The 12,049-nt window shown below is 52.2% G+C and overlaps 1 protein-coding gene across 1 annotated transcript in view; it reads right to left on the minus strand.

The window, feature by feature from the left end:
• LOC144225615 (death-inducer obliterator 1-like) overlaps positions 1–10,352 on the minus strand; it is a 34,593-nt gene extending 24,241 nt beyond the window's left edge. Inside the window, exons 1-3 of the mRNA XM_077756841.1 lie at positions 10,288–10,352; positions 1,352–1,519; positions 773–885 (exon numbers count right to left, since the gene is read on the minus strand). The gene's annotated coding sequence lies outside the window, so the exon portion shown is untranslated. The remainder of the gene's footprint in view (positions 1–772; positions 886–1,351; positions 1,520–10,287) is intronic.
• Between the last annotated feature and the right edge of the window lie 1,697 nt (positions 10,353–12,049).

A 12,049-nucleotide genomic window follows, 5' to 3' on the forward strand; every position in this document is an offset into this window, starting at 1 on the left:
AGAGGCGTGAGAGAATTCTAAACAGGCTCCACTGTCAGCGGGCTCAATCCCTTGAACCACGAAATCATGACCGGCGCTGAGATCAAGAGTCGGATGCTTAACCAACTGTGCCACCAGGCGGCCCAAAATGAGTTATCTTGACCAAGGTTTCCTAAATAGGCGGTAATGGGGGATTTGAAGGGACCTGTGAAAGAAATTTTAACAGCTGCACATTTAATGTTTAGTGAAGAACTGCAGCCAGCAAGTCCAGACCGTCCCTTTGCCTCTCAGCCACTCGGCAGTATGGGCAGCGGGCCAGCACATGTGGCACAGGGCGTGAGCAGAGGAGGCCACAGAGCTGGAGGTGCCAGGCCAGCGTTCGGGGGACCCCCTGCCCCCCCAGCACAGCTACAGAACAATGCGCTGGCTCAAGGCCTAGCCGCTTCTACCCTGCATTTTGGAGCCTTGAGATGCTATGTAAGACACCCGGCTACCCTGCTAGAGGGAAGGGCATGGAGAGGGTGTGGTGCCCATCCCCGCACCCCAAGCCTGCTGCAAGCCGAGTGTTCCCCTGCCCTGCCACCAGCCCGTGGATACTTTGTGGAGGTGAGGGTTGCACAGATAAGAAGCAACAGATAATTCAGACACTTTAGAAAATGGTGCCCAAGGCAACAGCTTCATGTGTACTTATTTTCTGCTTTTTAACTTTCTAGTAGATTATTAAAAGGTCATGCTTGTGAAAATTCTACTCGTTTCAAATAATACAATCTGGGGGAAAAAAAACAGTATATACCTTGAGAAATTTTTTCCAAGCTGCTCAGGCTTCAATCACATTTAAATGCTACTGCGGACTCAGATTTTATGCCATGTTCCATCGTAAGGGAAGGACTGCTATGGAATGAAAACCTTCAAGATACAAAATATACAAAATTCAAAACCACACGCAACCAGATTCTTCACTCCCCACAAGGTGCTTCCCACTTTCCTGTCTAGGACTTGGCCAGCAGACTCCTGGCCAATCAGAAGCTTGTGGGAGTGACTGTGACATCAGCATGCATGCCCTCAAGGATCAGAGCACTTTTCTGGTCACTGAGATTTTGTGCAGGAAGAGCTCTCCTCAACAAAATACAACGTTCACACAACATCAAATCTATGCACTAATGAAGCGCCAATGTAAAGATAAAGGAGTGGGGGCAGCCAATTCTCAGCATGTGGCTGGTCATTTCTATGAACACCTTAGGGCTAAAGTTTACAATATTTCAAACAAATGCAAATGTGACACACTGTCAGTTTCTTCACATAAAATGCCACCCAGCCTGAAACCTATTAAGTAAAAATGTGTTGCCGACGTTTAGCACTATTAAAACTTTACCTGCCCCAACACTGAAAGCTTGGGACACTTTTTCTGGAGGTCCAAGCACCTGGCGGATGGAATTGCTTGGTCCAAGTAAACTGCTAGGCCTCGAACACTGCTGTTGTCAGTCAAGGTTCACAAGTAACAATGAAGATTATCTCGAGAAAATTCCCCCGGAGTAAGCTCCTAAAATAAAACAGGAAAATAGACGTAAGTGATTAGGAAAAAAACACCCCAAAGACTCAACTCTCCAAGTAATCGGATTTGTGTGGGATCGTGTGACCCACAAAGACACGCTGGGAGTCAAAAAAGGAAGAAACTGTCCTGTTCCTTAAGAACTTTTAACGAAGGGAAAACCCGGTGCTCAGGCCGGCCCCCGAGGGAAGGGCCCAGGGAGGCCGGGAGGAAGCCGCAGGGACAGTGCAGAGGCCTCGACAGGACCAGGACGGAGGTTTCAAAATCAGTCGCTGGTTATCGGCTGCTTTCCAATCACTACCTCACTTCGAGGTGGACCCAGCTCAGTAAACCCAACAAGGAAAGAAACATAAAACATGAAAAACAGCACCAAACCATATGTGAAGAGAAGCACTTAAAAATCTCAACACTATAGCCTCGCCGTCGTCTCAGTGAAAAGGCGCAAGGAAAACTTTAGAAGACTTTTATAGTTACTTCACATGGACGCGCGTGGTTCAGCTCTTCTACGTGAATTTAAAAGCTCACTCCCCCCTATATTCGCCTCTTGCGAAAGGCTGGACCAGCTACAGTGCACCCTGATCCAACAAGCCCCCCCCAAGTCCCGAGGTGACCTCCCCACGCACTTCCCACTCTACCAGGGGAGCCCCCTCCCTGTGGGGCCACGCACCTCGGCAGCACAGGCAGCACCTGCACCTCAGCAGCACCTCCGCACTGTAATTCCGCACTGTAATTCCCACTGTAATTCCGCACTGTAATTCCGGCCCCTGCTGGTCTCCTTAGTGACCCCACAACAACCAACATTCTGATGCTTCTCCTTTTAAAGAGACAGCGCCTGCTCTGCCCCCCCACCCCCACCCCGCAAGGAGCCCAGTCCGCCTGTGTGGCCGCCAAATCTCTCAAATGTGATGAATGCATCTCAAATAGAGGCTTTGCTCCTCAGAAAAACTTTACTTCGCTATTTCACAGCACTGAGCGTCTAGAGAAGCAAAGAAATTAAAATGCTCTTAGGAATGAAAATTTTAAATTTACTTTAATCTGAAAAATAAAGATTCCTGGATTTGAGTTCTGAAGAATTAAAAAAGGAAAATCTAGTTATTTCTGTGAGTGGGATGAAATGCAGTATATTCGGATTAGGTCAGAGCATTTTGGATACTGACTTTTTTTTTTAATATTTTTATTTATTTCTAGGAGAGGGAGACAGCATGAGCAGGGGAGGGTCAGAGAGACAGGGAGACACAGACTCTGAAACAGGCTCCAGGCCCTGAGCTGGCAGTCAGCACAGAGCCCGATGCGGGGCCCGAACCCACGAACCGCGAGATCATGACCTAAGCGAAAGTCGGACGCTTAACCGACTAAGCCACCCAGGCGCCCCTGGATATTCTTGACTTTATATTTACCTTTGCAATATTAATTTTGTAAAAATTTCCTCAGCCCAGAAACTCTACTGTAAAACTGCAGCCCAGTGAAAGGAGGAGAAACCGTGTTGAGCTTGGACGCGGGTGTAAGAGCACGCCCAGGAGCCCGCAGCCGCAGGGAGATGACCGGAAGTCACCTTTCTTCTGGGCTGCCTGGCGGACCGCCCCCACCATGGTGTGCATGAGCAAACGGCCGGGAAGCAAGAACTGGCAGCTCTCAGAGCCCCTTTATTCTCCTCAAAGCTGAGGGCCCCAAAGAGCTTGTTTCCAACACGAAAAGGGAGAAAGTTGCGGGCCGCTGTAACTGGCTGCCCCTGTGCCACGTGGGGAGTCGCCGGTGTGGACCGGCCAGCGGGCTTTCGCCGCCTCACTGTCAGGCTCGTGCCGGCAGACACCGGCTTTCCAAAACTGTAATCTGCACTCAAAACCTCCAATTTTAGCACCAGCAGTGACACGGCCGGCTTCCTTCCCCGAGGCTCTGTCATTCACCTGGGGAAATGCCCGCTGCATGCGGGAGTCCGGAGACCGGAGCCTGTCGGTTCTCTCAGGGGCCCGGGCCCTTCTGGGGGGACGGGGGGACTTGCCAGTTCACCGCAGGGGATGTTCGAAGGCTGGGACACCACAGTGGCGAGGCCTCGCCGCCAGCTCGGGGACGCGGACCCCGCTGGGAGGAGCCCCGCGTGCCTCAGTATCAGAAGGGCCCAGGCACTTCCTCCCACAAAACTGCTCTAAAACCACTAAATTCTCCCTTCAGATTCTCTAACTTTTCAAAATGTTAAGCTGACAGTGGTGATTTCTTTTTTCTTAATGTTTATTTTTGAGAGTGCGCGCCCACGAGTGGGGGAAGGGCAGAGACTCCCCAGCAGGCTCCGAGCTGTCAGCACAGACCCCCGACGTGGGGCTTGAACCTTGAACTGTGAGATCATGACCTGTGCCACAGTTGGACTGAGCCAACCAGGCGCCCCCCCCCCCCCTTTTTCTTAAACAACCCAAATCCAACACCCACCCAAAACGGCAGTGGGCGTCAATGCTGCAGGACCTTCAACCTGGTAAACCCGAGGGCTCAACCTCTAGGATGTGCCTACAGAAGGGCCTGCGATGTGCCTGCGGACAGGTCTCGGCTTCTACCAGCCCCACACGGGCTTCCCCGAGGCGCCGCGCAGCCACGATGTGGTGCCTGTTTCACAGCAGGGCGACCCCGGGAGACAGCCAGTGCTGCTTCTCAAAGATGACACGGTGTGCGTTGGCCACACCACCCACACCTGGTGGCAAATCGTGCTTGCCCAAACCTCCAACCCCTGAAACAATATTTGAAACAAATGATGTCAATTTTGAAACAATTCTAACCTGCCCGCCAAAAATCATGTCCAATGTTACAAGACGGCCTCGTTGTTTTTGACTCATTAACTGCAAATCTAGAATCCTGACCGCCCAAGGTGACAATTGTATTTGTGTTAAGACTCTTCCCTCTTCAAAACAACCCTTCATTCTCAGGATGAAGGGCTGAAAAGGTGCTAGAGTCTTCCAACTACTAACAAGGAAAGACTTCCCAATTAAAGACTCTTTCTCACTCCAGCCTTTCCTAACACGACAGCCCACGGGCAGGAGCCCTGCCCAGGCTGCCAGCACTCCCTCCGCTCGCTGACCCTGGAGGTCGGTGGCACCAAACGCCACGCCTGCCTCCTGACCACAGACAAAAGAGAGGCTTGGGCCCACAAAGTAAACTAAGAAATCCAATTTTTGTTTATCTGAATGTCTACCCAGAACCTGACTTGACAGTGTTAATTACATTTAAATCCTTTACAGCTAATTTGGAAGTTCTGCTGCTACCAAAAACCATGGTCATTAATAAAATTATCCTGATGGGGGTGCCTGGGTGGCTCAGTCAGTTGAGTAACTCCGCGCATGGTCTTGAGGTTCACGAGTTCTAGCCCAGTATCTGGCTCTCTGTCACTGTGGAGCCTGCTTTGGATCCTCTGCCTGCCGCGCACCTCCCCTGCTCACACTCTCTCAAAAATAAACATTTAAAAATGTAAAAAAGTATGGGCACCTGGGTGGCTCAGTCGGTTAAGCGTCTGACTTCGGCCCAGGTCATGATCTCGCGGTTCGTGGGTTCAAGCCCCACACTGGGCTCTGTGCTGACAGCCAGCTCAGAGCCTGGAGCCTGTTTCAGATTCTGTATCTCCCTCTCTCTCTGACCCTCCCCTGCTCACGCTGTTTCCCTCTCTCCCCCAGAAATAAATAAAAAATAAACCATTAAAAAAAATTATCCTGATGAAGCAAAGGTGTCCACCACACAATAAAAAGTGTATATAGAGAGACATCTACAAACGACCCTGCTTACAATCTCTTAGTACTGCTTTTACACACGTATGGAGACAAAAAGCAAAAGCAGCTACTTGAAAGCATCTTGGGCACGGAGGCCTGGCCAGGCTCTGGCGCCCAGCCGGGCCTCCAAGTCATCGTGGGCATGCAATGGGCACGGTGTTTCCTCTGTCTAGCTTCTGTTGTGGAACACAGGCTTGTGACCTTGGTGGGCAACTCCACGTGGGTGTTGGCAGCCAGAGCAGCCATGTTAAAGGTACCAAGGTTAAGGGGAAGGAAATGAGGCTTTCACTCTTCTCTGTCTAATGCCGTGGACACTGTCCTAAATGGCCACCTTGAATGGGCTTCGGCCATGGTCTGGGGTGTGCGCACCCCTGAAAATTCATGTTGAAACTGAGTCCTAAGGTGATGGTTCTCCTAGGAGATGGGAGGTGCTTAGGTCATAAGGTCAGAGCCCACATGAATGGGATCAGTGCCCTTAAGAGGAGCCCCCCAGAAAGCTCTCTGAAAGCTCTGAAGCCCCTGCAACCCTGAAGACCCCTCACCAGCACCTGACCATGCTAGCTAGCACCCTGACCTTGGGCCCCCCATATCTGTGAGAGATGAAGCTGTTTTGTAGAAGTGCCCCGGTCCATGGTCTTTTGTTAAAGCAGCCCAAGCAGACTGAGCCAGCTCCCCTCTGGTGTCTCTGAATAAAAACATGGTTTCAAATACCATTAGGGACATCGGAGCCCTACATCCTGGGGGACTGATGTCTTACAACAGGACCACCGCCTGGCTCTTGGCGATGCTCTGAACACAGGTTCTTGGGCTCATTAGAAAATCTGTCATGGGGGTGCCTGGGTGGCTCAGTCAGTTAAGCAGCCAACTTCAGCTCGGGTCATGATTTCACAGTTTGTGAGTTCAAGCCCCGAGTGGGGCTTGCTGCTGTCAGCAGGGCCTGCCTCAGATCCTTTGTCCCCACCTCTCTGTCCTTCCCCTGCTTGCGTTCTCTCTCAAAAATGAACATTAAAAAAAATAAAAATAAAAAATGTCATATGGGACAAGCTTGGTTGCTGCTAAATGTCCAAGAACAACGCTGGGATGGGTTCCCAGACAGGAGCGTCCCCTCTCCTTCCTTCTCCAGCAGACAGAAAGAGGGGGAGGCGTGCATGCGCGTGCAGATGGGATGAGGGCACCGTGAGTCACTTCCCTGGGCAGTCTGATGTTCAAGTGCAGCCACCACTGCCGGGCACTTTGGGAATCGTTTCCCCCAAGAGTCTCTAGGTTTTGTAACTGTTAATTAGGAACCCCGACCCTCTGGGGAGGACCCAGACCCCACTGGCCACCCTATTGCTTTTATATCCACAGTGGTCTGTCCGGGCCCCAACCGCACCTGCGGCTGGCTGGCACTCCTTCTGGCACCAGTGGGGGCACTGCTGCAGGAGCCCACCCGTGGTCGTTTCCTGGGGTCCTGCCACAGGAGACCTGCATCATTCCACAGCCAACGTAGGCCACTCTCACCCCATTTTCACTGCAGCAGGAATTAGGGTCTAATGAATGGCTGTGTATAATGAAAGGACACCTTACAGTCTACATGAAGTGCCACTTTCCGGCAGACACCGCAGTCAGGCCACATGACTTAAGGCCCAAAGACATCTCAGAGCTCCTCCTGCCAGCAGGCACCCTGGCCATGCTCTGGGCCTCTCGCTTCACTTCACCAGGACAACAAACCAGCCTCGTCCCAAGTTCTTCCCGAAAAGCAAACACATGGCCGAGCCAATAAATATTCAGACGTCGTCTAACCTCCTAAAAGTAACCCATTTCCCCAGATGTTAACGTTAACTATTTTGTAAAATTCTCATTTCCTAACAGAGCACCTCTAATCATTATTTAAAGCAGAAGTTCTCAAAATGTGGTCCACAGGTGCTAAAAGCTTTCTGGAAGCTAAATGACAGCGATGTTTTTACTACAGTCTGAGAGCAGAAGCAGACGGAAGGATCCGGTTGTCAGTTAAGCCAGAAGTTAAAAAATTAATTAATGTTACCTCTGTCGTTGTTTTTGTCTTAAAAATACTTCTTATATAATGTTATTCACGTTAACATGCTTTATATTCAAAAACAAATAAATAAATTTAGATATCTTTTAAATGTTAAATCCAGTAAAAAACAGATATACGTAAATAAAGACTGTGATGCCTTCAGCAACTCTAGGTGTATAAAAAGGTCTTGAGCTCGGGGGTAAAGAACAGGCTTTAAGGGTAACTTTACAGGACGGCTCTCGACGGGCCAAAAGCAGTCAGTGCTGTGTCCTTCCTGGTCAGCAAGGCTAGGTGAGCAGCAGCACTACTTCGTCTCAGACTCTTGCACACCCTCCAGCACTCTTTCGAGAGATTACTGGGAAGGTACCTCTTTCCAGTTACAAAATGGTAGACTCACAGTGGCTGCCACCCAACCTCAAAGAGAACATGGCTGGAGAAGACACAATGGCCTTCTCTCCTGAGCAGTGCTTGGTGAGCAGTGCTGTCAGGACCGCAGCCCACAAGCTTGCCGAGAGACAACGACCGACAGTGGAGACCGAAAGTCAAGAAGTCACCACGTTTCAGCTGGAGTCTTTTCTTTCTCCGAGATGAGCCGAAGCCAACGTCCAGTTTTGTACTGGGGGTTAGGGGTAAGCGGGAAAGGTCCCAGCTTAAATTAAACAACTAAAGAATAACAGGACCTTCTCTATCAATTTTGACAGCTTCACACAGAGCCACGTGTGACAGCTAGGCGGGCACACAACGCAACTCCAGGCCCTACCATCGCTGCGCGCGTGACAAGGCAGAGACGGATCTCTTACCACTAAAACACATGCTGTGAAAAAACACAACCTGACAGGTCCACAGCTAGTGTCCACCCAGCCCCGTCCTCTCCACGGAGTGCTAGGATCTGGCGGGGGGACGGCTTTGTGCAGGCTCAGCACTCCCAGTCCTGACCAAGGCAGCCAGCAGTGCCCCCTCCATGTAGAAGTGGGGTAGCTCTGGGGCGCCTGGGTGGCTTAGTCGGTTGAGCGTCCGACTTTCGCTTAGGTCATGATCTCGCGGTTCGTGGGTTCCGGCCCCGCGTCGGGCTCTGTGCTGACAGCTCGGAGCCTGTTTCAGTCTGTGACTCCCTCTCTCTCTGACCCTCCCCTGCTCACGCTGTCTCTCTCTCTCCTAGAAATAAATAAAACATTAAAAAAAAAAAAAGAAGAAGTGGGGTAGCTCTTCTGACGAGCAAGCTGGGCTCGGGAGGCCCAAAGAGCAGCACTGCAGAGCGTCACAAGTACATGGGCTTCAGCCCCAGCTGCAAACCTAACAGGTAGACGTGCCAAGAAAGTGCACTTCCCCTTTTGGGCTGTGCTTTCCTGCCTGGGAACTGTGAACAACTGTCACCTCCCAATTTCCTAAAAGATACATGAAACTACACCGTGTCAAGTGACAGCGCTTGCACGCAGCATTTGGGGAGGCAGGCTCCGAGGAGAGCCTACTTAATAAATATTTACCAAGATGCCCTCCTGGGCTTGGCACTGGGGCGCAGCAGGCAAAAGTTCTGCTCCCACGGTACCGGGGGATATGCCTCACTCTACCTGGGCTGAGACAGCGAGAAAAGGGCAGGTGCGTTTATAAGGACTCTCCCAGCCATATATATATTTTTTTTTTGAAACAAAGGAACACAAATCCAATCCATCATTAGAAAACTGATTTTGGGAGGGGGGAACCAAGAAATATCCACATAATGGAATTCTTTAAGACTGTAATTAGGGTGCCTGGGTGGCTCAGTCACTCAGGTCATGATCTCGCGGTTTGTGGGTTCAAGACCCGCGTCAGGCTCTGTGCTGACCGCTCAGAGCCTGGAGCCTGCTTCGGATTCTGTGTGTCTCTCTTTCTGACCCTCCCCTGCTCACGCTGCCCCCCTTCCCAGAAATAAAAACTTAAAGAAATTTTTTTTAAAAAGACTGTAATTAGAGGACAACAAACCACACAGCCACTGCCATGGAGAGTCAGTCCCACGGGAGTGACGGGCACAGTGGCCACACTCCATAAACACCTCCTGCCACCGCCCTCCATGTTCAGGAACGGGGGTACAGCTGTAATGTGGACTTCTGAATGGCTTCTGGTGTTCCTGCCTTTTTAAAAAATATTGTTTTAATTTTCTGGGTAAGTATTTGTAACAACACACAGTAAAGCTGTCCTTATATCTGGGGGGGGGATTTCATTTACTTTCTTATAATGGTATGACAAACACCATTTAAATGTATCAGCATATGAAAACAAAACCATAGCACCTAATCCTGAGAGCTGAAGAGATATTACACAGGTTAATCACCACCTGCTGATTATGTTGTAATCATAGCTACAAGAATCCTTATTAAAACAGGCACAACTACCTATTCAATCTCAAGTAACAGCTTACCCTCAAAATTGTACTCAAAAAATAAAATGAGATCTAAACAAGAAAAACTATTCTCCAATACTGTGGGCACTCACACCAGGTGAGTTCAATTCAGACTGTTTTTGACCCCTCTTTCCCAATTAGTGTGTTTCCATCAACTGTTAACCACAGAGCCTTTGTAATGGAATCAGCACAAGTCACTTAACACTACTAACTAGACAGACGGAATTCTTAGCTATCCACGCTAAGGGACCACACCGGCTAAGTAAGAAAATACACAAAGGAGAAACTCCATTTAGGAGAAGCCATCTCAACGGGCTTCCTGAGTCCGCCAGGCATGTGAGAATCAGGCCTCTGTGAGACAGTGCCACACTGCAGGGACCCAAGGACAACCGTGAGCAGGCCTAACCTGTAAATACATGCAGTCCTTGCTCTGCAACAGCCAAATGGAAATTGGCGGTTATCACTGGACAGGTGTGAGACGGTAAAGTGCGAACAGAAATATAAGACAATCAGAACCCTGAACACCTTGCAAACACACAGCAAAACCGAAAAGAAACTGGTCCCTGAGCTGCTGGAGAACAGACTCCTTGCAAGTTAGACACCCTATGGTAGTAGGACTTACAGCGTCAACAGCAGGACCCGAAAACTCCTCCTTCAAAAGAAAGTGGGATCCAAGTCGCCACTCCACCCCCCCCACGAAGTCCTGTCCCACCCCCCACAAGGCCCAGCACGCAGTGGCCCACCTCAGGGACCCCAGCTACACCTCCCCTCCACAAGCCATTGTGATGCGCACACGCACATACACGCCCGCATTGGGGGCACCACCGTGGGACAGGTCAGTCAGGAGAAGGGAACCACCTGTCATTATACAACTTTTTATTTGTGCCCTTTATTCTGATCAGTACAGAACTCTGCCTGGAATGACTTAAATTTAATCCAATACGAACAAGAGATAGCCCTTGGTGGGAAAGCACCCTTCCTGAGTTCACAGCTAACGTTCCCGAGAACAGGGGCAAGTAGGACACGATGCCTAAAACAAGCTGGGCTGGGTCTTCCCAGGTGACACTTGTGCTGTTTCAAACAGGAGCCCAGAGGGCCAGTTCCAGAGACGTGTGCGTGCAGACACGTGCGGCTGGCCACCGAGGGGGCTGGCGAGTCCCCAAGGCCGCACTGCACTGCTCTCCAAGGCCGGGAAGGCCTCCCGCGAGCGGCTACAGCCAGGCCGCCCGGCGCCCGGGGGGCAACAAGCCCCCGCGGAGCGAACGGAGGAGTCGGTCTGGGGGTCACTGACGTGACTTCCTTACAGGGCGCGGCTAAAGCACCTTTCCTGGGAGCACATCTCAGCCAGGGCCTGTGTGGCTCCGGGGAAACAAGAACACGTGTCTGGGGTGGGCCCCTCGGACACAGGCCCCGCTCCTTCCTCGCCCGCCCGTTGCCTGGAGGTCAGAGCGGGCGTGGACTGCCCAGGTCACACGCCGTCGGTGTGCAAACGACACGGGAGCCGTTCTCCCCGGCAAGGGACGACCTGGAATGCCCGCAGCTCAACCCCCGCTGCTGCGCCCTGCGCCCGAGTCTAGGCTCACTCACTGAGGCGCTGGATTCAAAGCGGAGAAGCCGCCCCGAGCTCCAGCGAGTCCCAAGCCAGCGCGGGCGGCCGAGGACGACCCCAAGGCCCTCGGCAGACACACCTCGGGGCTGGGGACGCAGCGTGCCGGCTCGCCGTGGACCCCGCGCTGGGGGGCGGCAGAGCCGGAAGCAGGAGACCANGGGCCAGGACCCAAACGTGGCCCGCATACATCAAAATGACGAAGTAAACAGGAAACTAAAACCAGTATTTTATGACGAGGCAAATATTCTTTTTCAACGAAAGCGATTTTCCGAAAGCCTCCTTCGCTTCCCGGAGCAGCAAAGACCCCACACCTGCCCTCGCACCCTCCTGAGAGCAGGTGGAGACCACGCGCCTCCGGCCACACGACAGCGAACGCCGGGAACAGCACCCACACTCCAAGACCAGACCCTCTAACGAAACTTCACGTCCGTGCAGGGCGTCCACACGAACCAGCCGGGTGAGAGGGCAGGGCCCACTACAGCCGGCGGCACCGTGCGAAGCCCCCGGACGCGGACGCCCGCGGGACTTGGACCCCCGGGGAAGAGCGGCGCCCCCGCCCTCGGACCCGCGGGCCTCTCGCACTGCCAACTTGGGCCAACGGACGGTTCTGCGCTACCGTGCCCTCCGGCCCGTTCACATCCGGATCAGGCCCCCCGAGCAAACACCCTCCTCCGGCGGACCCAGCCCCAGGCAGGCGCCCACGCGCGGCGGGGGCCTCCGAGTGGCCTCGGGAGGTGACCCCGCTCCGAGGGCCCCCTGCCCCCCCGCGACCCCC

This window comes from Crocuta crocuta, unplaced genomic scaffold (genome assembly GCF_008692635.1).
Source record: "Crocuta crocuta isolate KB4526 unplaced genomic scaffold, BGI_CrCroc_1.0 scaffold613, whole genome shotgun sequence".
In the NCBI taxonomy this organism is placed as follows: Eukaryota; Metazoa; Chordata; class Mammalia; order Carnivora; family Hyaenidae; genus Crocuta; species Crocuta crocuta.